The sequence below is a fragment of the Triticum dicoccoides genome, chromosome 1B (genome assembly GCF_002162155.2).
Source record: "Triticum dicoccoides isolate Atlit2015 ecotype Zavitan chromosome 1B, WEW_v2.0, whole genome shotgun sequence".
Taxonomy (NCBI): Eukaryota; Viridiplantae; Streptophyta; class Magnoliopsida; order Poales; family Poaceae; genus Triticum; species Triticum dicoccoides.
The window spans coordinates 427,581,194-427,606,551 of NC_041381.1; positions in this window are offsets into that span (position 1 = coordinate 427,581,194).

A 25,358-nucleotide genomic window follows, 5' to 3' on the forward strand; every position below is an offset into this window, starting at 1 on the left:
ATCTCCTCTCAAAACCTTAGTTCATCTCTTGTATCCAATATTGTATCAAAACCACAAATTGGTACCTGTGGGTTGCTAGTAGTGTTGATTACTCCTTGTAGTTGATGCTAATTGGTTTACTTGGTGGAAGATCATATGTTCAGATCCTTTATGCATGTTATTACTCCTCTGATTATGAACATGAATATGCTTTATGAGTAGTTACTTTTGTTCCTGAGGACATGGGTGAAGTCTTGCTATTAGTAGTCATGTGAATTTGGTATTCGTTCGATATTTTTATTAGATGTATGTTGTCTTTTCCTCTAGTGGTGTTATGTGAACGTCGACTACATGACACTTCACCATTATTTGGGCCTAGAGGAAGGCATGGGGAAGTAATAAGTAGATGATGGGTTGCTAGAGTGACAGAATCTTAAACCCTAGTTTATGCATTGCTTCATTAGGGGTTGATATTGACCCATATGTTTAATGTTGTGGTTAGGTTTACCATAATACTCCTTTTTGTAGTTGTGGATGCTTGCAATAGGAGTTAATCATAAGTGGGATGCTTGTCCAAGTTAGGGCAGTACCCAAGTACCGGTCCACCCACATATCAAATTATCAAAGTACCGAACGCGAATCTTATGAACGTGATGAAAACTAGCTTGACGATAATTACCAATGTGTCCTTGGGAGCTCCTTCTTCATTATTAGAATTTGTCCAGGCTTATCCTTTGCTACATAAAGGATTGGGCCACCTTGCTGCACTTCATTTAATTTATTTACTTTTTGCTCGTTACCATTTATATTATCACAAAACTATCTATTAGCCGCTGGCCCAGCTTAGTCTCGAGATGGCCATACCATAATGCGGCGACATCGGTGAGATGGTATGAGGTGAGCCACGTATTATCTGACTCCGGCGTGCGCTGCCCGAGGAAGAAGAGATTGCAGCGTGTCAGCCATGGCCGCGGATCGCTGGCCCTGTCAAAGAGGGGGAAATCAATCTTGTAGAGGCGCGGAGCCCGATCCGCTAGATCGGCCAGGGTCCCGGTGAGGGAAGGCGCATCGGGGGATCGCAGGAGCCCGGTACCACCCAATTGAGGCATGCCCTTGCCTTCCAGCCAAAGGAGGGCCAGGTTCTGCGCGCACTGCTGCTGTGGCGTGTCCGCCAGCTGGCCCTAGAGGTTTTTGAGCGTCTCAGCGATGGACTAGAGGGTGGCGCACTCCTTGGCGCACTCGGTCCGAGCGGTGTGGTTCTCCTCCGAGAGGCTACTGAAAGTGGCAACCACGGCCTCATGATCCTCGTGTTGTTTGGTCACAAGGTCTGTGAGGGTTTGCGGCAGGGGCGCCGGTGGCGGTGGTGGAGACATGGCCGCTGGGATCGACGAGGAAGCTGATACCAAGTTGTCACGGCCTGGCTAATTGCCACGTAGGTTGTAGTCGTGGGTTGTAGGAGGACGAGGGCGAGGCCCTCGCCGGCCTATGGTTGGAGAAGGGGGTTGAGGAGGGGCGCCGTGGCGCAGGAGCAAGGAGGTAAGGTTGTAGGTTATTTTCTGCTTGCGTTTATTGATCCAAGGGTTGGCTATATATAGCCTAATTACAAGACCAGATTACAGACTCCTATTACAATTGGGTGTTGGTAGGGTAACCTTCTACGGGATTAAACCTTTCCAACTAATACCCAGACTCCTAATCTAAAAAAAACTATAATTAAACTAGGACATATTTTTAGGCAGGTGTAGGGCTGGTCCGTGAAGGTCCCTTGCGCCTATAGGGCTGGCCCCACATGACAATGACTCTAATATCACAATCCTCTCAAAACAATCATAAGGAATCAAACTTCTCATAGTATTCAATGCACTTTATATGAAAGTTTTTATTATATCTCTCTTGGATGCCCATCATATTAGGACTAAATTCATAACACAAAGCAAATTACCATGCTGTTTAAGACTCTCAAAATAATATAAGTGAAGCATTAGAGTTCATCAATTTCTTCAAAATAAAACCACCGTCGTGCTCTAAAAAGATATAAGTGAAGCACTAGAGCAAACAATAAACTACTCCAAAAGATACACGTGAAGATTAATGAGTAGTCGAATATTTATGTGACTATGCAAAGACTCTCTAACATTTAATAATTTCAGATCTTGGGATACTTTATTAAAACAGAAAGAAAAGCAAAATAAAATAAAATGATGCTCCAAGCAAAACACATATCACGTGGTGAATAAAAATATAGCTCCAAGTAAAGTTACCGATGAACAAAGACGAAAGAGGGGATGCCATCCGGGGCATCCCCAAGCTTAGGCTCTTGGTTGTCCTGGAATATTACCTTGTGGTTCCTTGGTCATCCACAAGCTTAGGCTCTTTCCACTCCTTTTTCCATAGTCCATCAAATCTTTACCCAAACCTTGAAAACTTCACAACACAAAACTCAACAGAAAATCTCATGAGCTCCATTAGTATAAGAAAATAAAACCACCACTTAGGTACTGTTGTGAACTCATTCTAAATTCATATTGGTGTTATATCTACTGTATTCCAACTTTTCCATGGTTCATACCCTCCGATACTACTCATAGATTCATCAAAATAAACAAACAACACATAGAAAACAGAATCTATCAAAAACAGAACAGTCTATAGTAATATGACAACTTTCCATACTTCTTTAACTGAAAAAATTCTGAAAACTTAGGAAAACATAGACAAATTGTATATAAATCTTGTGAAAAAAATTCAGATCAAAAGCACGTTCTAGTGAATTTTCAAATTTCCTGGACTAAGCGTAAAAGTTTCTGTTTTTGCACAGAATCAATTCAACTATCATCCACACTATCCCAAAGGTTTTACTTGGCACTTTATTGAAACAAAAGCTATAAAACATGATTACTACAGTAGCATAATCATGTGAACACACAAAAACATTAAGGGTAAATGTTGGGTTGTCCCCCAACAAGCGCTTTTCTTTAATGCATTTCTGGCTAGGCATGATGATTTCAATGATGCTCACATGAAAGATAAGAATTGAAACACAAAGAGAGCATCATGAAGAATATGACTAGCACTTTTTAAGTCTAACCAACTTCCTATGCCTAGGGATTTTGTGAGAAAACAACTTATGGGAACAAGAATTAACTAGCATAGGAAGGTAAAACAAGCAAAACGTTAAGCATATAGAGGAAACTTGATATGATTGCAATTCCTACAAGCATATATTCCTCCCTCATAAAAATTTTTAGTAGCGTCATGAATGAATTCAACAATATAGCTATCACATAAAGCATTACTCTCATGATGCACAAGCATATAAATTTTACTACTCTCCACATAAGCAAATTTCTTCTCATGAATAGTAGTGGGAGCAAACTCAAGAAAATAACTATCATGCGAGGCATAATCCAATTGAAAAATTAAAATCAAGATGACAAGTTTCATGGTTATCATTATTCTTTATAGCATACATGCCATCACAATAATCATCATAGATAGCAACTTTGTTCTCATAATCAATTGGAACCTCTTCCAGAATAGTGGATTCATCACTAAATAAAGTCATTACCTCTCCAAATCCACTTTCAAGATTATCACAATAAGATTCAACACCCTCCAAAATAGCGGGATCATTACTTCCTAAAGTTGTAACTCTTGCAAACCCACTTTCATCAATATAATCATCATAAATAGGAGGCGATCTTTCATCATAATAAATATTTTCATCAAAACTTGGAGGACTAAAAATATCATATTCGTCAAACATAGCATCCCCAAGCTTGTCGCCTTGCATATCATTAGCATCACGTATATTCAAAGAAACCATACTAACAACATTGCAATCATGCACATCATTAAAAGATTTAGAGCCAAACATTTTATAGACTTCTTCTTCTAACACTTGGCCACAATTTTCCTTTCCATCATTTTCACGAAAGACATTAAAAAGATGAAGAATATGAGGCAACCTCTATTCAATTTTTTAGTTTTATATAGACTAAACTAGTGATAAACAAAGAAACTAAAAGATTCAAGTGCAAGATCTAAAGATATACCTTCAAGCACTCACCTCCCCGGCAACGACGCCAGAAAAGAGCTTGATGTCTAATACATAACCTTCTTCTTGTAGACTCGTGTTGGGCCTCCAAGCGAGAGTTTTGTAGGACAGTAGAAAATTTCCCTCAAGTGGATGACGGTTTATCAATCCATGGGAGGCTTAGGATGAAGATGGTCTCTCTCAAACAACCCTGCAACCAAATAACAAAGAGTCTCTTGTGTCCCCAACACACCCAATACAATGGTAAATTGTATAGGTGCACTAGTTCGGCCAAGAGATGGTGATACAAGTATAATATGGATGGTAGATGTATGTTTTCGTAATTTGAAAATATAAAAACAGCAAGGTAGCTAGTAGTAAAAGTGAGCGTAAACGGTATTGCAATGCTAGGAAACAAGGCCCAGGGTTCATACTTTCACTAGTGCAAGTTCTCTCAACAATGATAACATAATTGGATCATATAACAATCCCTCAACATGCAAAAAAGAGTCAGTCCAAAGTCACTAATAGCAGAGAACAAACAAAGAGATTATTGTAGGGTATGAAACCACCTCAAAGTTATTCTTTCTGATCGTTCTATTGGGCTATTCCTATAGGTGTCACGAACAGCCCTAGAGTTCATACTAAAGTAACACCTTAAGACACAAATCAACCAAAACCCTAATGTGACCTAGATACTCCAATGGCACCACAAGTATCCGCGGGTTTGATTATACGATATGCATCATACAATCTCAGATTCGTCTATTCAAACCAACACAAAGAACATCAAAGAGTGCCCCAAAGTTTCTACCGGAGAGTCAAGATGAAAATGTGTGCCAACCCCTATGCATAAGTTCACATGGTCACAGAACCCACAAGTTGATCACCAAAACATACATCAAGTGAATCATGTGGATATCCCATTGTCACCACAGATAAGCACATGCAAGACATACATCAAGTGTTCTCAAATCCTCAAAGACTCAATCCGATAACATAACTTCAAAGGGAAAACTCAATCCATTACAAGAAGGTACAGGGGGAGAAACATTATAAGATCGAACTATAATAGCAAAGCTCACGGTACATCAAGATCGTGCCAAATCAAGAACATGAGAGAGAGAGAGATAAAACACATAGCTACTGGTACATACCCTCGGCCCCGAGGGTGAACTACTCCCTCCTTGTCATGGAGAGCACCAAGATGATGAAGATGGCTACGGTGATGGATTCCCCCTCCGACAGGGTGCCAGAACAGGGTCCAGAGAGGTTTTTCATGGCTACAGAGGCTTGTGGCGGTGGAACTCCCGTTCTAGGTTCTGTTCTTGAAGTTTGGGGATATATAAGAGGTGTTGGCGTCGGGAACAAGTCAGGAGGGTCCACAAGGTAGCCCCAAGGTTGGGGGGCGCGCCCTGGGGGGGGTGCGCCCTCCACCCTTTTGGTGGCCTCAGGACTCTTCTGGTCCATCTCCGATGGTCCTTGGGCTTCTTCTGGTCCATAAATAATCACCGTAAATTTTCAGCTCGTTTGGACTCCGTTTGATATTCTTTTTCTGCGAAGCTTAAAAAGAAGGAAAAAAAACAAAAACTGATGTTGGGCTCTAGGTTAATAGGTTTGTCCCCATAATCATATAAAATAGCATATAAATGCATATAAAACATCCAAGATGGATAATATAATAGCATGGAACAATCAAAAATTATAGATATGTTGGAGACGTATCATAGGTCGGCTTAAGAGGAAAGGCATAAGGAATATTCCCTTACAAAGGAAACAAGACTACGATTCCACTTGTAATAAAGTAGTCCTAATCCTATAGGACTCCACATATAACCCGCTCCTCAATGGGAGGACACCCCTAGAAGGAGAAGTTAAGACAGACAAGTCAATAGCCCTCGAGAGAGAGGTAGCAAAAGAGTGTCACTGTAATCGTGAGCATCATCATCAATATCAATGAAGTAGGATGTAGGCTTTTACCTCCAGCATGAGGGGCCGAACCTGGGTAAAACTCCGTGTCTCTCATCCCACTCAACCCCTCTCAAGCTATCACATAGATGTGTTGGCCTCACGACTAAGTCGTCACACTAAGGACATCTGCCGTGACAAATCCATGATAATTGGCACCCACTGTGGGGCCAGGTGCATGGTGGTGTTGAGTTCTTGAAGGGATCTCTTTCAGGGAACGAGAAGCTACGACCCGCCAGATCATCAAGATCCGGCGTGTTTTCAGCGGCGGCGTATACAAGATTGTGCATGAAAGTTTAGGGTTGCGTCTATGTAGCGCTACACCCCCAAGCCGCTGAGACGGGCAAGAAATCGGTCTCGCCAAGATAAAACCGCCGCCTCATGTGGTCTGTTAAAGCTGGCAGGTTCCATCGATGGAAGTAGATGCATCAAATCAATCCTCATCCAAGCTGGGATAGTTGCTTGTGGCCACATAAGATCTCCAGATCGGCCTAACATACGCACAAGAATCAAGCCTCCGTTGATAAACTTGAAAAGTACAGCCTAATGGAATCTCAAGCTTTTCCATGTGAAAGAACCCTCAACTAGTACAACCACTACACACGCACGGACTCCAAAGAAGGATTAAGTTTAAAAGGCAGCCCCCAACATTGATGTGGATTCAGAAGAGTTTTCTACGGGGTCTAGGATTTAGATTTAAAGAAAACTGAAAGGGGAGGAACTGCTAATCGTGCCAAAGTACTATTAGTATGGACACGGAAATCAAAGGGATAAAAAAGGGAGAGGGACACCACCCGAAGGTTGAGGCGGACGTGGACTTGGCAAAATGTACGACCCAGAAATGGACTGGGCCCCAAGCTTTGCCGCTCGCCTCACGCCCTTGCTCCATTTTGCATCAGCTCAAGGACCTCGCCGGAGCAGCCTTGGCTGCCGCCCCGGCCCTGCCCCGGTAGGCTCTGGTGTGCTCGACCGTCTCACCATCTCTCCGCCTGTTCCTGGCGTGGCCTGATGTCCCCTTCTCCGCTGCACCTAATTGAGGATCCAAGGCCTTCATAGCCCTTCAGATTGGAAAACTATTGAATGAAAAAGACCCGAAGATTGTGAATGGATCTGAAGTATTGAGAAAATTCGAATGGACCCGAGGATCAGCCGTCTCTATGGCTGGCCCCACCCTTCACTTCTGCCATGAGTCACTGCGGCCTCAAGCCAGATAGTGCCACTACGGGCTTGTTTTCTATCACGGCCGGACCGCACCTCTGCGGCCTCGTGCCCATCCGCGCCTAAGCTCCTCTGCCTCTTCTCTGCTGCAACTTACCCCGACGGCTCGCCGCCATCAAGCCGCCTCTGAGCGGGCGCCGCGGCTTAGGGAGTCCTGGATTAGGGGGTATCCGGACAGCCGGACTATATACTTTGGCCGGACTGTTGGGCCATGAAGATACAAGACTCAAGACTTTGTCCTGTGTCCGTATCGGACTCTCCTTTGCGTGGAGGACAAGCTTGGCGATCCGGATAATAGATTTCCTTCTTTGTAACCGACTATGTGTAAACCCTAGCCCCCTCCGGTGTCTATATAAACCGGAGGGTTTAGTCCTTAGAGACACAATCATAATCATCATAGGCTAGCTTCTAGGGTTTAGCATCTATGATCTCGTGGTAGATTAACTCTTGTAATACCCATATCATCAAGATCACTCAAGTAGGAAGTAGGGTTTTACCTCCATCGAGAGGGTCCGAACCTGGGGAAAACATCGTGTCCCTTGCCTCCTGTTACCATTAGCCTTAGACGCACATATCAGGACCCCCTACCCTAGATCCGCCGGTTTTGACACCGACATTGGTGCTTTCATTGAGAGTTCCTCTGTGTCGTTGCTTCAAAGCTCGATGGCTCCTTCAATCATCAACAACAACACGGTCCAAGGTGAGACTTTTCTCCCCGGACAGATCTTCGTGTTCGGTGGCTTCGCACTGCGGGCCAATTCGCTTGGCCATCTGGAGCAGGTCGACAGCTATGCCCCTGGCCATCAGGTCAAGTTCGGAAACTTGAACTATATGGCCGATATCCACGGAGACTTGATCTTCGACGGATTCAGGCCTATGCCAGGAGCGCCGAACAGTCACGACGAGCACGCCTTAGACCTGCTATTTGACAATACTTGGGATATCGCACCTGCAGGGGCTCCGGACCTAAATCCGGGGCAGATCATGTCGTCCGAGGACGGGTGGATGGACCCCACCCTAGAGGCTGCACACTCATCGGCGGGTAGAGCCGAGCACCGGCTTCACCCCCAAGGAAGCCTGTGACACCAGACCCCCGGGCTCGTGTCCGGCTGTAGGTTCCAGTCCGCGCACGCCCGAGCCCGCCGAATCTGGTTGGGCTCCGGTAATGGAGTTCATCGCTGCGGATATCTTCTAGCACTCGCCCTTTGGCGACATGATGAACTCGTTAAAGTCTCTCTCTTTGTCAGGAGACTCTTGGACGAACTATGTCCGGCTCGAGTGGGAAGCAGTCGACGAGGTGATTCGTTTCCCACCTACCACCCACTTCATTGCCACGGTCGATGATTTGACCGACGTGCTTGATTTTGACTCTGAAGACATCGATGGTGTGGACGACGATGTAGGAGAAGAACAGGAACCACCGCCCACGGGGCGGTGGACAGCCACCTCCCCATATGATATATATATGGTGGACACTCCGAAAGAGACCAATAGCGATGAGGCAATGGAGGATAACCCCTCAAGGAAGAAAGCAAAGCATGGACGTCGTCAGTGCCGCTCCAAGCCCCGCCACATCAATACCGGCATAGGAGACGAAAACAACCCGGATGGTGCCAAAGATGAAAACAATCCCGATCAGCCTGCCTTCGGGCAGGCCGGACAGTCGACAGACGGATACTTGGAGGAGGACAACTACATGCCCTCTCCGAAGACGAGGTGAGCCTCGGCGACAATGAATTCGGCGTGCCTGAGTATCCCGCAGAACAAGTTCACTTTAAGCGACGGCTTATGGCCACGGTGAAAAGCCTGAAAAAGAAGCAGCAGTAGCTTCAAGCTGATCAAGACCTGCTCACAGATAGATGGACCAAAGTCCTGGTAACCGAGGGATACGGACTCGACCGCCCCGCCAAAGGGTACACAAAGCACAATCCGCTACCTCAACCTAAAAAGGAGGACCCAAATCCCACATCCCGACGCCAATACACCACGGTCTAGGGCAATACGCAGGAAATGCGAGGCAGCATCCACAAACCTCGACGCAACAGTTATAAGCGTCACAAAAATAATAATGACGATCAAGACAAGGGAGTTGGTGCCGGATTCCGCGGCCCCCAATCCGGTCAGCGGAGAAAGAACAGTTCAGGACCATCCGGCCCGGGCATCATACTTGACCAACCATGTGAAATTCATGGTACCCCTAGAGTGGTGGCCAAGCACACCAATAGAGAATGCCGGATCCTCAAAACAAAACGGTCGGTCATGCGCCGGAAATAGTGAAAGGAAGTCTCAAACAATGAGAAGCCGACAAAACATGGCGAGGTCAAAGGAAGATCCTCCATAGTACAAAAATATGGCCGATCATCTCCGATCACATCGACAGTCCAGACAACATCAACCATGGCAATTTAATTGCACTTACCATCGATCCAATAGTTTGTGGGTTCCATCTCACACTAGCCCCTATGGGCATAAACCCATCAATAACATCTTCTAAAAGATGCCAGGTGCAAAGGCCAAGTTTTACAGGCCCACCACCCTAGTGGTTGTCTTCGGATCACCAAACAAATACCATGCCGAAGAATAAGTCTTCGGCATTGTCCCCTTATACAGTAACTACCATATACTATCGGGACAAACCATGTTGGCTAGACCCAACGGGGTACAATGTCAGGCCAAACCCGCGTGACATAGTCACAATTATGGGCAAGGCCGAACTCCACCCTCAGAGCGGAAATCATACCTCCGCTGGAATAGCGAGTTGTGCCCATTTTTCGATTCGGCAGCCAACCACCCGGACACCAACTAAGGAGTTCGAGCTACTTTATGGCATGATAGCCTGGTTCGGCCAGGCTCCGATCAGGCACCCGCGGTTCAACCATGTATGACATGCAACTGCATCTAAGCATTTGTCTTTATAGACTGACTTTTGCGCAGGACAGGACTTGCAACATGGAATCAGCTCGCACGCACAAGGCGGGAACATATAAGTAACCCCCCCCCTCAAGGACAGTCCGGATACATTTCAGATCCGCACACAGCCTCCTGCAATCCGGCCACGACAGGTTCCACCAGCACACCTCTTTTCATAAGCATAAATCGTACTCATATGCATAGACATGTCATTCTACTACAACACGTAGACTTAAATAACACTTACCGGCCGTCGTTCCCCATTAACGCCTTTTTCGTCATAAACGGCACCCGTACATCGTGTTATGCCCCACTATGCCAGGGGCTTCATAGTACTCATAATATGGCAACAAAGTTCAACCACCTTTTCGGTCGCTCGGCACCCCGAACTTATAGCACTATATGCATCAGCTCCGAATCATGTCTTGGGTCATTCGTTGGGTTTGCCCGGCTCCCATGTTTGGGTACCTTACATTCCGCTCTATCGGCTAAGGTAGCGCTGGGAGAACTACAACGATTGTGTCCCGGTTCTTCCGGACGAGCACCTCAGTAGAGAAAGTCGAAAACTAACTATCATGATACGGCGAGAGCTGGTCAGCTGTTCGAGAGGTTGTAAAATCTTTAAAGATTTATTCCGCACAATGCCATAATAAATGCAGAGTGAGACGGATCGGTTTTCTGATCAGGCGCCGTTAGAGCCCCTTGTACGGTCTTCCGAACACCAGGGGCTGCGCCTACCATACTCGAAATTCCTATGGCTAAGTGAGAGTGATAAAGCCCTATAGTCTGATTGTCTGGTTCATGGTGATGAACACCTCCTTAAAAGGACCCAACAATGGGATAAAGAGTGCTCAGGTATGTCCCGAACACCCCCGTACTTTTTACGTGGGGGCAGAAGCCGACGACTGGCCAACTCTCAGGATTTATATAATAAATGGCTGCATAGGAAGAAAAAACATTCACATAACAAGCAATAAACAATAAAAGTGCCAGTATCCCGCATTACAAAGGACAGCATGACTGCCTTCAGGGAAATATAGTGTCTTTCATACACTGTTCCGCCACAAGGCGGGCTCCTTTCAGGACACCTTCATAGTACAATTCGGGCTTGCCATGCTCCTTACCCTCCGGTGGTCCCTCAGTCATTAGCTTTTCAGCATCAAGCTTCCCCCAGTGCACCTTTGCACGGGCAAACGCCATGTGTGCACCCTCTATGCAGACCGATTGCTTAATGACATCGAGCCGAGGGCAAGCACCAACAATCCGCTTCACGAGTCCGAAGTAACTGCTTGGAATTGGCTCAGCGGGCCACAACCGGACAACTAAGTCCTTCATCGCTAGTTCGGCCGCCTGGTGCAGTTTGACCAGCTGCTTCAGCTGATTGATAAAGGGCACCAGATAATTCGGCGCCAAATACTGCGACCGGAAATGCTTCTCCGCAGACTTCTTCTCCTCAGTCCAGTAGAATTGGGCAGCATCTGATATGCTGTGCGGCAGGTCCGCAAACGCCCCAGGAGAAACAAGAATTCAGCTTGTCGCTTAGAGTTCCTCCATTTACTATGTAAAAATTGCTTTGAGTACAAAAGGCCTTACCAGCCGCAACCTTCCGTGCCTCCTGAATGTCCTTCAGAGCACCTCGGGCTTCTTCCCGAGCATCATCTGCAACATGGAGAGCTTGGGCGAGTTCAGATTCTTTCCTTGCTAGACTCTGCTCTAAGGTCTCGCTTTTCTTCACGGCCTCCTGGAGCTCTCGCTCAGCTTCAATGACCCTGGCCTCGTGCTTCTCACGAAGAGCCTGCTCGGCGGCGGCCTTCTTATCGGCTTCGGCCACAGCCTTCTTCAGTGCCTCAACTTCGGCACTCGCTCCTAGAGCATACAATACAAATATTTTCATCAGGCGCAACTTCTAATTTGTGCTCAACTTAGCAAAAGGTTTCGACATACCTTGCTTGTCCTCCAACTGCTTCTTCACGTGACCAAGTTCTTCTTCGGCTCATTCCAGACTCTGCTTTAGTCCGGACACCTCCGCATTATGAGAGGCGGTCGTTGCTACAGATGCATGTTTTCAAACAAAGGGATATACGGCATTAACTGAGTCTCCTGCAAAGCGGAAATTTGATCCCCTGTCCGGCTCCCTCTCTCTCTTTCACCGGACAGTGCATCAGGGGCTACTACTCATACTATGACAATCCTCCGAAGGTTTCTAAAAACATACCTCAAAGCCTTTTATAAGGCTAAGGCAGGATTCATTTAGCCCTCTTTTGGCAGACTGAATCTTCTCAATTACCGCACCCATGAGGGCGCGATGTTCATCGACGATGGACGCACTTTTTAGTGCTGTCGACAGACCGCCCGACAACTCTGCTTGGACAGAGGTTGCCGGCGGAGCAGGCTTGCCTCCCCCCGTCAAGGGGGGCCGCTCGCCCAATCCTGGAGCTTTAAAGGTCTTCAGGACCGTGTTCGGCAGCGGGACGAATCCAAGATCGCCCCCGCCGTCGACATTCATGGGAACCGCTGCTCCCGTGTATCCGGCCCCAGAGAAGTGCCCTCCCTGGTCCGGGCCCCACTGAGACGATACCTCGAAGTCGCGCCTAGGCTTCAGGGAAGGGGCCTCTAGAGGCGTCTCGCTCTCCAGGGCATCTTAGCTCAGTGAATCCTTCGAGGAGGACTGTTCGGCACGAGACCTCGCCAGGCTGCACAAAGTATGGCGACAATTAAACTACTACATCCTAATAACCCCGGGCGCGTATGCGTGTTCAGATTTCGTGTACTCACGACTTTACTAGGGGATGGGCCCTGGGATCCCACTCCGGGCTGCTATGGGCAGCCGTGGTGGACGCCTCCGGGAGGGAACCTTTCCCCCTCTTTGGCGATTCGGCCTCCAGGGATGGGGAAGCCGTCCTTTTCTTCCCTCCCCCTATGGAGGACTCGTCTTCTTCCTCCTCCTCTTCGTCTTAGGAGGAGGGATGATCACTGGAGTCTTCGGATTTTGTGTCCGAAGCATCACGGCGACGGAGGCCGCTCCGGGTCTTCTTGACCTTCTTGGAGGCCTCTTTCTTCGGTGCCTCGTAAGGCGCTGGGACCAGCATCTTCGTCAGAAGAGGTCCTGCCGGTTCCTCCGGCAGCGGGGCCGGACAGTGTATCCGCCCCACATTTTTCGTCCATTCCTGGAAATATTGTAGAAAGCATGATAAAAGCATCTCCGTCGGGACATGCCAGCTAAAACATGGATGGACAGAGCACAACAATGACTTACCGGACTTGCAGAGCGGGATAGTTGATACCCGCGGTCCTCGGCGGAGCCCGGCCACGATTTGCCGGACTTGAAGAGCACCTTCCAGATGTCCTTGTGGGAAGAGCCGTAGAGCTCCCGTAGGGTCTGGTGCTCGGCTGGGTCGTATTCCCATAAATTGCAGGCTCGACGCTAGCAAGGGAGAACCAAGAGAACTAACATCACCTGGACTACGTTGACAAGTTTGACATCCTTATCAACCACGCTCTGGATGCGCGTTTGGAGCACTGACAGCTCATCGGATGAGGACCAGTTCAGGCCCTTCTCGGGCCAGGACGTGAGCCACAGTGGGGCTCCGGATCTGAATTCAGGAGCAGCGGCCCACTTTTTACCGCGCGGTTCGGTGATATAGAACCACTCCTGCTACCACTCCTTGACGGAATCATTGAAGGCGCCCGTCAGCCATCTGACCTTGGGCATCTTGCTCACCATGGCGCCGCCGCACTCGGCATGCTCGCCATTCACCACCTTGGGCTTCACGTTGAAAATCTTCAGCCATAAGCCGAAGTGAGGCGAAATATGAAGAAAAGCCTCACACACAACGATGAACGTCGAGATGTTAAGGAAAAAATTGGGGGTCAGATCATGAAAATCAATCCCGTAATATTACATGATGCCGCGAACAAATGGGTGTAGGGGAAACTCAAGCCCGCGGACAAAATGAGGAAGAAACACGACCATCTCGTGAGGCTCCGGAGTGGGGACGATCTGTCCCGCCGACGGAAGACGGTGACCGATTTTCTTGGCCAGGTACCCGGCCTCTCGGAGCTTTTTGATATCCCTCTCCCGGACGGTAGAGGCCATCCATTTGCCTCCTGCTCCGGATCCGGACATCTTCGGAGAACCTCTCTTCGGTGGAGAAGAAGAGTTCTTGGGCGCTAGGGCTCGTGAAAAGGGGAATGGATTATCGGAAGGGAAAGGCGTGGGTAAAGAGGAAGAGACCTTATCTCTTTATAGAGGCGGTAAAAGCTTTTGCGCCTCCCCACTTGCCTAGTGGAACCCGCTCGATCCCCACTCACCGCGATTAGCGATGACGTTGGGCTACCCGTTCCCGTATTAATGAAAACCCCGCGATAAGGGGAGCACGATCTCTGCTTCGACGAGACCGCCTCGCAACGTGTGCGGTGTTTGGTAGTAGAGAGACGGGTCAATAATGACTTGTCCATGGTTATATGTCGTGCTGTCCAAAGATGTCGGCAGATTATGTTGGTGGAATATCGTTCTCTCTAAGATGGCATGTGAAGATCATCTTGCAGATCCAGACACGATTCAAGTGTTCGGTAATTACTTTGGAGTATTTGGAGAGGGAACCCGCCTTGCAATGCCGAAGACAATTTACGCGCCGGACTCATAGTCATTGAAGCCTAGTTCAGGGGCTACTGAGGGAGTCCTGGATTAGGGGGTATCCGGACAGCCGGACTATATACTTTGGCCGGACTGTTGGACCGTGAAGATACAAGACTCAAGACTTTGTCCCGTGTCCGGATGGGACTCTCCTTTGCGTGCAGGACAAGCTTGGCGATCCGGATAATAGATTTCCTTCTTTGTAACCGACTCTGTGTAAACCCTAGCCCCCTCCAGTATCTATATAAACCGGAGGGTTTAGTCCTTAGAGACACAATCATAATCATCATAGGCTAGCTTCTAGGGTTTAGCATCTAAGATCTCGTGGTAGATCAACTCTTGTAATACTCATATCATCAAGATCAATCAAGTAGGAAGTAGGGTTCGAGAGGGCCCAAACCTGGGGAAAACATCATGTCCCTTGCCTCCTGTTACCATTATCCTTAGACGGACAGATTGGGACCCCCTACCCGAGATCCGCCGGTTTTGACATCGACAGCGGCCTCACCTCACTCCTCTGAGCTGCCGTCGCATCTTTGGCCCCATGGCTTCTACTGCTTGACCCTACCAGTTGCGCCTCCGCCTGCTCCATCTTTGCAGAGCGACAGGAGCGGTGGTTTGGAGTTCACCCATCACAAGTGAAAACATGTGGAGGTTACTGTCCTTTGGTTTCGAGAAGTTACAGCTATGGCATTTCAACAGTCTACACTATACAAAATTTCTCTGACCAACATTAGGCTAATACTCCCTCTGTCCCAAAATAAGTGTCACAAGTTTAGTACAACTTTGTACTAAAGCTAGTACAAACTTGAGACACTTATTTTGGGACAGAGGGAGTACATCAGCGGGAAACACAAGCAGAGAATGGGCAAAGAAAATTCAACATTATTGGAAACTTTTGGAGAAAAATCTACCAGAGAAAAAATATTCTCGAAATTGGTGATTGTGGGAAGGTTATACAAATTATCTCTCGCATGAGGACAATAGTATTGAACAGTAATACTCCCAACTGAAGAGATTGCTTGTCGTGGGAGTACCATATTTACATTGGATAGGCTGCAACATTACAAGATTATCTACGGACACCATATATGAATCATGTGTCGTCCAGAGAAATAAGGACAATGATTCATTATAAAGGTGGTTCCATGCTTTACCTATGGAGTGTGCGTTAGCATCATCATGCACTGGCGTCCACGTCCGCTTGCTGTTGAATGGGTGTGCGCAAGCCGCCGCCCATGCAACTCAATCTACATCAACTCGCCGGGACCGCACCCATGATTGACTTGCCGTCTGCACGGCTTACCGCGCCTGCGATTGAATCGCTTGTCCGCACTAGCTTACAACACTGCGGCTGACTCATCTGTCCGCTCCCGCGGCCGACTCACCCATGATTGATTCACCTTCATTGTGGTGATCATCAACTCCGCAGCGGATAATTTCCAGCCTAACATATCAGGACAAATCCATCCAATATTTTTTATTACATATTAGTTTCTTTAAAAGAGCAATTACTCTGGATTGCAAATTTTTTAATGGAGGACAAGTTGTCTACTGCCAAAGTGACCGTTATGTCACTGAGTTGTTGAATGACTCATGCGGGAGTATATAACAGTCAAGTATGGAGAATCTTAAGCCAACTCCTCGAGTCATCTTAAGATTCGGGGGCTACAATGACATGACTTAGCAAATTCTACAAGATTCAAGAACCCTGGGTCATTGAAGGGAAAATAACCCGGTCCCGGAGGCTACTGCCACATTGGTGAAAATTCAAAATGCCGTCAGACAATTTCCGGCTTAAAAACAGCCTGACAATAAAAAAAGTTCCAGTTCAATAGAAGAGCTCTGGGTTATAAGAAAAGATTCTGATTCAATATCCGGCTCAACATCTGGTTCAAGAGGAATTCATCTCTCGCAAGTTTGAGTTATCAGAAAAATTAAAGGTTGCCAAAGAGAACTTGCTGCAGTGCGCCATTCAAACATGGGTATCCTGCCTTATTGGCTTATCACATCATGGGTCACTAGGTGGCTTCCTGCTCAATGAGCATCACTATGCCTACCCTCTTGATCAGCTTACATGCCATATTGTAGGTCACTTGGGGGCTTCCTGCTCAATGAGCATAGCTATGCTTACCCTCTTGATCGGCTTACATGCCATATTATATGTCACTTGGGGACTTCCTGCTCAATGAGCATAGCTATGCTTACCCTCTTGACCGGCTTCCACGCTGAATTCTGGGTTATCCTGCATGTATGTCGATGCTACTCCGCCCAAGTAATCCTGGAATGACCCGCCGTACTCTTGACAGTCAATCTTTCAACTAAGACCCTGAAATCGTTAAGGTTAAAACCACGATTTGTCATGGGAGGGTTGGCTTACGGATAGCAAGGATTAACTCAGTGGTTGTGCGGCCCATGAAAGCACTTGGGTTTTAGGCTTGGCGGCCTATGAAATCCTCAATTTTTCTGGACTGTTGTCTTTTTTGAAAATTTTGGATTTATATCCTTCTTTCATGTTAACACATGGTTTTCACAATTCAGGCCATGCAACCCTGATTATATGACTCATATTTGAGCATTTTTGGGTTTGATAACCTGCCCTGATGGCGGACTTTAAGTCGCCAGGGTATTTTTGCCTTGAGCAATCAAAATCATGAAATTTCTTGACTCTGAGTTGATACTGGCTCCGGATTATAATTATCAAGGCATCACCATGGTGTCAATATACAGCCGACAGTATGAGCCAATTTTACAGGTATGTTTTTAATTGTTATACAAATATGTGAGGTTTGATAACCTGCCCTGGCTATTGACTTTAAGTCGCCAGTATATATTTGGCTTTGATGGCCATAATTTTAGTCTTTTCCATAATTGCATAAGACTATATTATGTTTGGGTTGTTACCCGCCCTCGCTTTTGACGTCAAGTTGCCAGGGCATATGTTGTTTAAACTTTGTGCAACACATTCATAACTATGGCTTAGATAAATGATTAAATGCAAGCCCATCATCAAAGGTTAAAATGGGTGTTTCAAAAGGATTATTAGTTCTTGCTTTTTACAAAGGCTATAAGCCGCCGGGTTACAAAAATCCCAGATTACAATGGATGTGCATTAAGTCGCCATCAGCCAAGAGCCGCCGGGTATTTAACTCCGGATTTATTTATCAACAGATAAAGTATTCAAATCTTTAATAGCCACACTTGGCTAGATTTTTATGATAGTATTGAATCATGGAGGTTTTCATACCGCATTATATTATTCAAATATTTAATAGCCAACATGGCTGGATTTTTATTATGGTTATCAATAACCAGTATTATGATTGAGGTTTTCAAAGCCGCTTCAGAGCAATGGCTATTATTTCTTCATCCAAGAGCACCGGTTCACAACATTGAGCATGGTTTAATATTGATATGCAAAGGCTTTCAACAACATCATCCGGATAATGGATATAGTTTTATTTAGTCCTAAGTCTCTACAGGCATATGACCCGACACTTGGGGGCTACATTATTCAAATTATGATTATATCAAGTATGCAAGTCCCATGTCACTTCAAGCATGCAGCATGTCACTTGGGGGCTAATGCAAAGTCATTTTAACTCGCCTTATTGAAGACCCGACCCATCACATAGTGATGAGCCGGCCCTTGGGGGCTACTAATTGCTCCTGTCAAAGTTTATGATTGGCGACTTACATGAACAACTAGGGTTTCTCCAAAGTTGCAGCATTTATATTAAAGCAAGTCTTAAGCTATCACTATGTTCTCCTCTTAAGACTTGGCGGCTACATGTGATATGCATATAAGAGGAACATCTTCAAATTCTCAGTTTTGAGCAAACTAGGTATTATATTATTATTGGAGAAATTTGCAAAGTTATTTCCTCTAAGCTATTCTTATAAAGATTTAGAGAGCCGACTCAATGATTGAAAAGCTACATTTACAAAAGCAAGCACCAAGTCACCATAAGATTGACCCGGCATCAGCAACAATCATGACCTGGCATCATGTCTTAATAACCCGGCAATTTTGGCAATCATAAATCGACAAGATCTACATCTTCAAGTCGGCTAAAAATTAGATTAGTATTTCAAGACCAATATTTTTATCAAACTAGAGCATTGGAAGACGAATCAAATGGATTATTCTTTATAATATTTTTCTGCAAGAAACCAATGTCAGCAAATTGATTTTTAAGCTGGCCTATTGATTCGGGCTTTTCAGAAGAAGTACCTGGATTTTTTGCATTGGCAAAGTTTGAACATATTTGCTAAAGGAGATTTGCTATGAGATCATGGACACGTATCAAGAAGGAAATTACAAGGACTTAAGGATGATCACGTGCCGGTTCTGAAAAACTTTTAACCCAAAGCACAACCTGTCAAATTTGTTCTTGTGTTTATTTTGCAGGATCGGTTTAAAATGGATAAATACAAATTAAAGTGGGGCTAATGTTGGGGATATACCCCGCGGTATGACCAGGCCGAATATATGACCCGGCTGGGAGTTGGCGTTTCATCGGTAACCCACCCGAACACTGGCGACTCACTGGTCTAGCGACTCACTAATGACCCCGACGGCGGGTCTAATGGATGGTAAGGCCCAAGGCCCAGTAGGCCGGCTCATGTTATGGTAGGCCGGCTTAAGAGGAAAGGAATAAGGAATATTCCCTTACAAAGGAAGCAAGACTAGGATTCCACTTGTGATAGAGTAGTCCTAATCCTATTAGGACTCCACATGTAACCTGCCCCTCCAAATTATATGACGAGGGGCAGGGTACCCCAAGGGGGAGAAGTTAAGACCGACAAGTCAATAGCCCTCGAGAGAGAGGTAGCAAAAGAGCATCATTGTAATCGTGAGCATCATCATCAATATCAATGAAGCATGATGTAGGCTTTTAACTCCACCGTGAGGGGCCGAACCTGGGTAAAACCTCGCGTTTCTCGTCCCACTCAACCAATATCAAGCTACCACATAGATGTGTTGGCCTCACGACAAAGTGAAAGTGCAACTATCCCTGGGTGGTTTTGGTAATTCCTAACAACATATAGCTCATTGAGCTAATGCTATTTCAAGATAAATGTTTCAGGAAAGCTCAGTGATTGGCATGGCATGGATGAGAAAAGTGGATCCCTCAAAATGCTAAGGACAAAAGGATTGGCTCAAGCTCAAAGCACAAGACTCTACATCTTCTATTTTAGTGATCCAAGATCACATTGAGTCTATAGGAAAAGCCAATACTATCAAGGAGGGAGAAAATGCGGTGTTGCTTAATGAGGTTCTTGCAAAAAATGCTTAGTGATATGCTACAAAGCCCTCAACTACTTTCTCACATCCACATATGACCTAAACCAAAAGTCAAACTTGGCCCCACCGAAACCATCCATCTGGCGCCACCGAGTTGAGATGTCATAGCCACTGCCACAAACCCTAGTCTTTTCGGTCTCACCGATGGGATCTCGGTCTCACCGAGATGGGATTGCAATCTCTCTATTTCCCTTCATAACGTTTCGGTCAAACCGAGATGAGCGATTGGTCCCACCGAGAATGCAATGCAAACTCCCTGTTTCCCCTTTGTAACATTTCAGTCTAACCGAAATGAGCAAATCGGTCCCATCGAGTTTGCCTGACCAACCCTCTGTGTGTCCATTACCAAAATCGGTCTCACCGAGTTTGTGTAACCGGTCCCACCGAGATTACGTTATGCCCTAACCCTAACCATATCAGTCCCACCGAGATGACATGTCGGTCCCACCAAAAATCGTAACAGTCACATTATTTCCTAAATCGGTCCGACCGAGTTTCACAATTTGGTCCCACCGAGTTTGGTAAGTTGTGTGTAATGGTTAGATTTTGTGTGGAGGCTATATATACCCCTCCACCCACTCTTCATTCGTGGAGGGAGCCATGAAAACATACCTACACTTCCAGCATACATTTTCTGAGAGAGAACCACCTACACTTGTGTTGAGGTCAAGATCTTCCATTCCTACCACATAAATCTTGATCTCTAGACTTCCCCAAGTTGCTTTCCACTCAAATCTTCTTTCCACCAAATCCAAATCCTATGAGAGAGAGTTGAGTGTTGGGGAGACTATCATTTGAAGCACAAGAGCAAGGAGTTCATCATCAACACACCATTTGTTACTTCTTGGAGAGTGGTGTCTCCTAGATTGGCTAGGTGTCACTAGGGAGCCTCCGACAAGATTGTGGAGTTGAACCAAGGAGTTTGTACGGGCAAGGAGATCGCCTACTTCGTGAAGATCTACCCCTAGTGAGGCAAGTCCTTCGTGGGCGACGGCCATGGTGGGATAGACAAGGTTGCTTCTTCGTGGACCCTTCGTGGGTGGAGCCCTCCGTGGACTCACGCAACCGTTAACCTTCGTGGGTTGAAGTCTCCATTAACGTGGATGTACGATAGCACCACCTATCGGAACCACGGCTAAAAAATCTCCGTGTCAACATTGTGTTTGCTCCCTCAAACTCCTCCCTTTACCTTCATATGCAATTGTTTTACATTCCGCTGCTATACTCTTAGAATAGCATGTGTAGGTTGATTGCTTGACTTGTACTAAGTTGCTAAAATCTGCCAAGAACTAAAATTGGGAAAACGCTAGATTTTTATTTGGTCAAGTAGTCTAATCACCCCCCTGTAGACATACTTTCCATCCTACAAGTGGTATTAGAGCTTTGTTCTCCATTTGCGTTGATTTCCATAGCTTTTGGTTGTCATAGCCTTAGTTTCACAACCTAGGAGAGTATGGCATCTAGCGAGGGAAATTACCACCGTAGAGGTCCTTACTTTGATGGTACTAATTTTGCTAGTTGGAAGCATAAGATGAAAATGCATATTCTTGGACATAACCCCGCCGTTTGGGTATTGTGTGTATTGGCTTGCAAGGTGAATTCTTTGATGGTAGAGAACCAAACCGTGAAGCTACCGCAGAAGAGTTGAAGATGTTGCAATACAACACTCAAGCTTGTGATATCCTCTTCAACGGATTGTGCCCCGAAGAATTCAACAAAATCAGCTGTCTTGAGAATGAAAAGGAAATTTGGGATACTTTGATTGACATGCATGAAGGTACTGACTCCGTCAAGGAATCCAAATTGGGTGTGCATCAAAGTCAACCTGACAAGTTGAAAATGAAGGATGGTGAAGGCGTCGTCGAGATGTAATCTAGGCTTGCTCTCATCACAAATGAGATTACCGGCTTAGGTAGTGAAGAGATGACTGAAAAATTCATCATCAAGAAGATCCTAAGAGCCTTGGATGGAAAATATGATACCATGTGCACATTGATCCAAATGATGCCCAATTACAAAGACCTCAAGCCAATGGAAGTCGTTGGAAGAATTGTTTCTAATGAGATGTCACTCAAGGATAAGGAGGAGCACCACAACAAGTGAAGTGGTGCTTACAAAGCCTCATGTGAAGCTCCCGCATCATCAAGTGGGAAACAAACCTTCAATGAAGAATTGAGCCTAATGGTGAAGAACTTCAACAAATTGTACAAGAATAGAAGCAAGGAAAGAAGTTCCAAGTCAAGGTCCTACAATGACAAAAGATCTACTAGTCGAGAGCGTAATTGCTACAATTGTGGAAGACTCGAACACTACTCCAATGAGTGTACGACTCCCTACAAAAGACGAGAAGATTCCCCAAAAAGAAGGAGTACAAGAGAAGAATCACCATCAAGAGAAAGGAGGAGTAGAGATGATCATTATGAACGAAGAACATCCCTGAGAAGCAAAGATTCAGCAAGGAAGGACAAGTCATCAAGGAGCTACACAAAATGAAGACATCAAGCTCATGTTGATGAATGGGTATCCAGATCTGACTCCGACAATCACTCCGAGAGAAGCTATCACTCCGACTCCGAATATACTCAAGATGAAGGTGTTACCGGTCTAGCACTTGTGTCAACCAACTCCTACGACATATTTGACTCACCAAATGAAGGACTTGGAAGATGCTTCACGGATAAAGGCCCAAAGGTATCACACCCCGAGTATGTTGATTTCAATAGTGATGAAGATGACTTGTTAGGTGATGATGATTTACTTGTTGACAACTCTAGTGATGAATACTATGATGAAACGTCAAATAATCATGCTAATCAAGATAAAACGACTGACAATGATAAGGAGAAGATTGAGCGTCTAACTAAAGAACTAAACACTCGTAAGTTAGCTCATGAAACTATATTGGAAGATTAGTGAGAACTTTTAAAGACTCATGAGAAGTTATGCTTTGAAAAGCTCAACCTTGAGCCAGAGCATGAGTTTTTAAAGCCAATCAATGATGATCCTCGCAAGAAAAGTTCTTCTTACATTGCCAAGCGTTTACTCCTATCTACTTGCATGCCACAAGTCAAGTCTAGTAACAAGAACAAGAAAGATTCTTCTTCTAGTAGTAACAATAATCATGCTAAATCCAATGTTGTTGCTTCTAGTAGTTCTCTTGATTCCACTAATGATTCTCTTAGCCAAGTTACACTTGAGCAAGAAAATAGCTTATTGAAGGGAATTATAGAGAAAGGTGTTTACAAGAGTCTTGCTGGAAGTAAGCAATTCGAGGAAATTGTACGCAAGCAAGGAAGGCAGCGGAAGAATCAAGGTGTTGGTTTTGAATGAAAGTTCAATGCCAATGGAGTTGAGTGGGAAGAAGATCAATACCCCAAGACAAGTTTGTTCTCAACAAGATAAGTATGATCCTACTTCTTTCAAAGGGACGCAAGCTCAAGATGATCTTCCACCACAAGACCACAAGCAAAAAAGGCAAGTACAAGCTTCAAGAGGAGATTGATGCATTTGAAGAAGCTCCTAAGGCCATGGTCAAGTGGGTTCCCAAGAATACATCAAGTTCTACTTCATCGAGTACAACTACAACTCCAAGGATTCCCATCAAGATGATGTGGATCCCAAAGAAGAAGAACTAGAGAGTTCTTGAGGGTGACTCCACCAACATACTTCACTCTTATCATTTTGGCAAGAACAAGTGCAATCAACTTCCACATCTTGCACTAGCTCAAGGAGTCACAAACCCTCTTGTTGGTAAGACAAGGGACAAGGTAACCTAATGCTTTCATGGACATCATCTTGTGTATGCATCACTCTATGTCTATGGATATCCTTGTTTGTTCCTTGTGGGACTAACCCGTGTAGGTATTGAAAGTGCAACTCACTCCAATGGATTGCTCCAAATGATCTACATCAACATTGAGCATCCACATCTTCAACACCTACATGAAGTCATCATCGAAAAAACACAAGGTTAGTTCATCCCTCTTAGGGGGATCTCACATCTAGGGGATCTTTACTCTAAGTATTGAAATAAAGCAACTCTAATGGTGTGAACACAACAATGCTTTATGTAAAAGTGGTAACCCGACTTGCGCTTAAACGATGAGTATGACTATGATCAAATGTTCTCATTTGACTCCTAAGTCAATATACTCATATATAGATGACCTAGTCATCGCCAATTGCTTGATAGATGCTAGAATTGGTTGTGCATGCTTTGCCACATATTTCATTTGCCATTTTATTGTGTGAGCATGTTGGTTGCATATTTTACTCATTCAAGGACATCCACTTGTTTCTTTGATTGTTTGGGTTCTTTTCTCTTGCCAAGTGGATTGACAAGAATGCCTAAGAACCTTCTCTAGCTATCTATGTTTTTCTTGTCTCAAACTCTATTCATACTACATCACAAACTTTGATCAAGTCAGATTCGAACCACTATGTGTGAGGAGCACTGGGAGTCCCCGATTCGTCATACACTTAAACTTCCAAAAACTCTTTGTGCATTTCGGTCTGACCGATTCTCCATTTTCGGTCATACCAAGATCACTAAGTTGATCTAGGTTTTCAACCTCGGTGCAATTGATTAGAACTTTTCGGTCACACCGAGTTGCGGTAACTGCTTGCAGTTTTGCATCTCGGTGCCACTGAGTTGTTCCACTCAGTCACACCGACAGGGTCAGGCTATATATACCCTCGGGCCAAAATTTGGAAATTTTTCCAAAACCCCTTCACCCGCGCATAGCCTGCTCTGCCTCCTCGGGTCTCCGGATCGTCTTCATCGTTGCCAGAGACCTCCCGCCGCTGGTCTCCGCCACAGCCAACGGGATTTTGCTTCACCGTTGCCGCCGTAGCAAGTCCACCTCCGAACTAGGGGTCTGCCGTCAGAGTTTGCAATATGTATGATCAAAGTGACAGCCAGAACAAGACTGAGGAGCAAGTTCAGATGAGTGAGGGCACTAGTCCCTCAAGCAGTTATGACGAAGGCAGCAGGAGCACACCCAGCAATTTGCCAAAAGCTTCCAGTAGGGCAAGGAAGAAGAAAACCTCAGGTTCTGAAGATGAGGACTATGTGGCTGTTGAGGATGAGGCCACTTCTAAGAAGAAGATGCTGAAAAAGGAGTATGGCACAGTTGCTACCACCAATCCAGGGATGCACAAGAGGGCACCTGCCAAGAGAATTCCCACCTCCAAACCTAGGAAGGTTGCCACTGGTGAAACAATGAAGTTCACCATTGAGTCTGATGAAGAAGCTGCTGGCCAAGATAAGAAGAAGAAGAGAGTCAGAACTACTACTGCCAAAG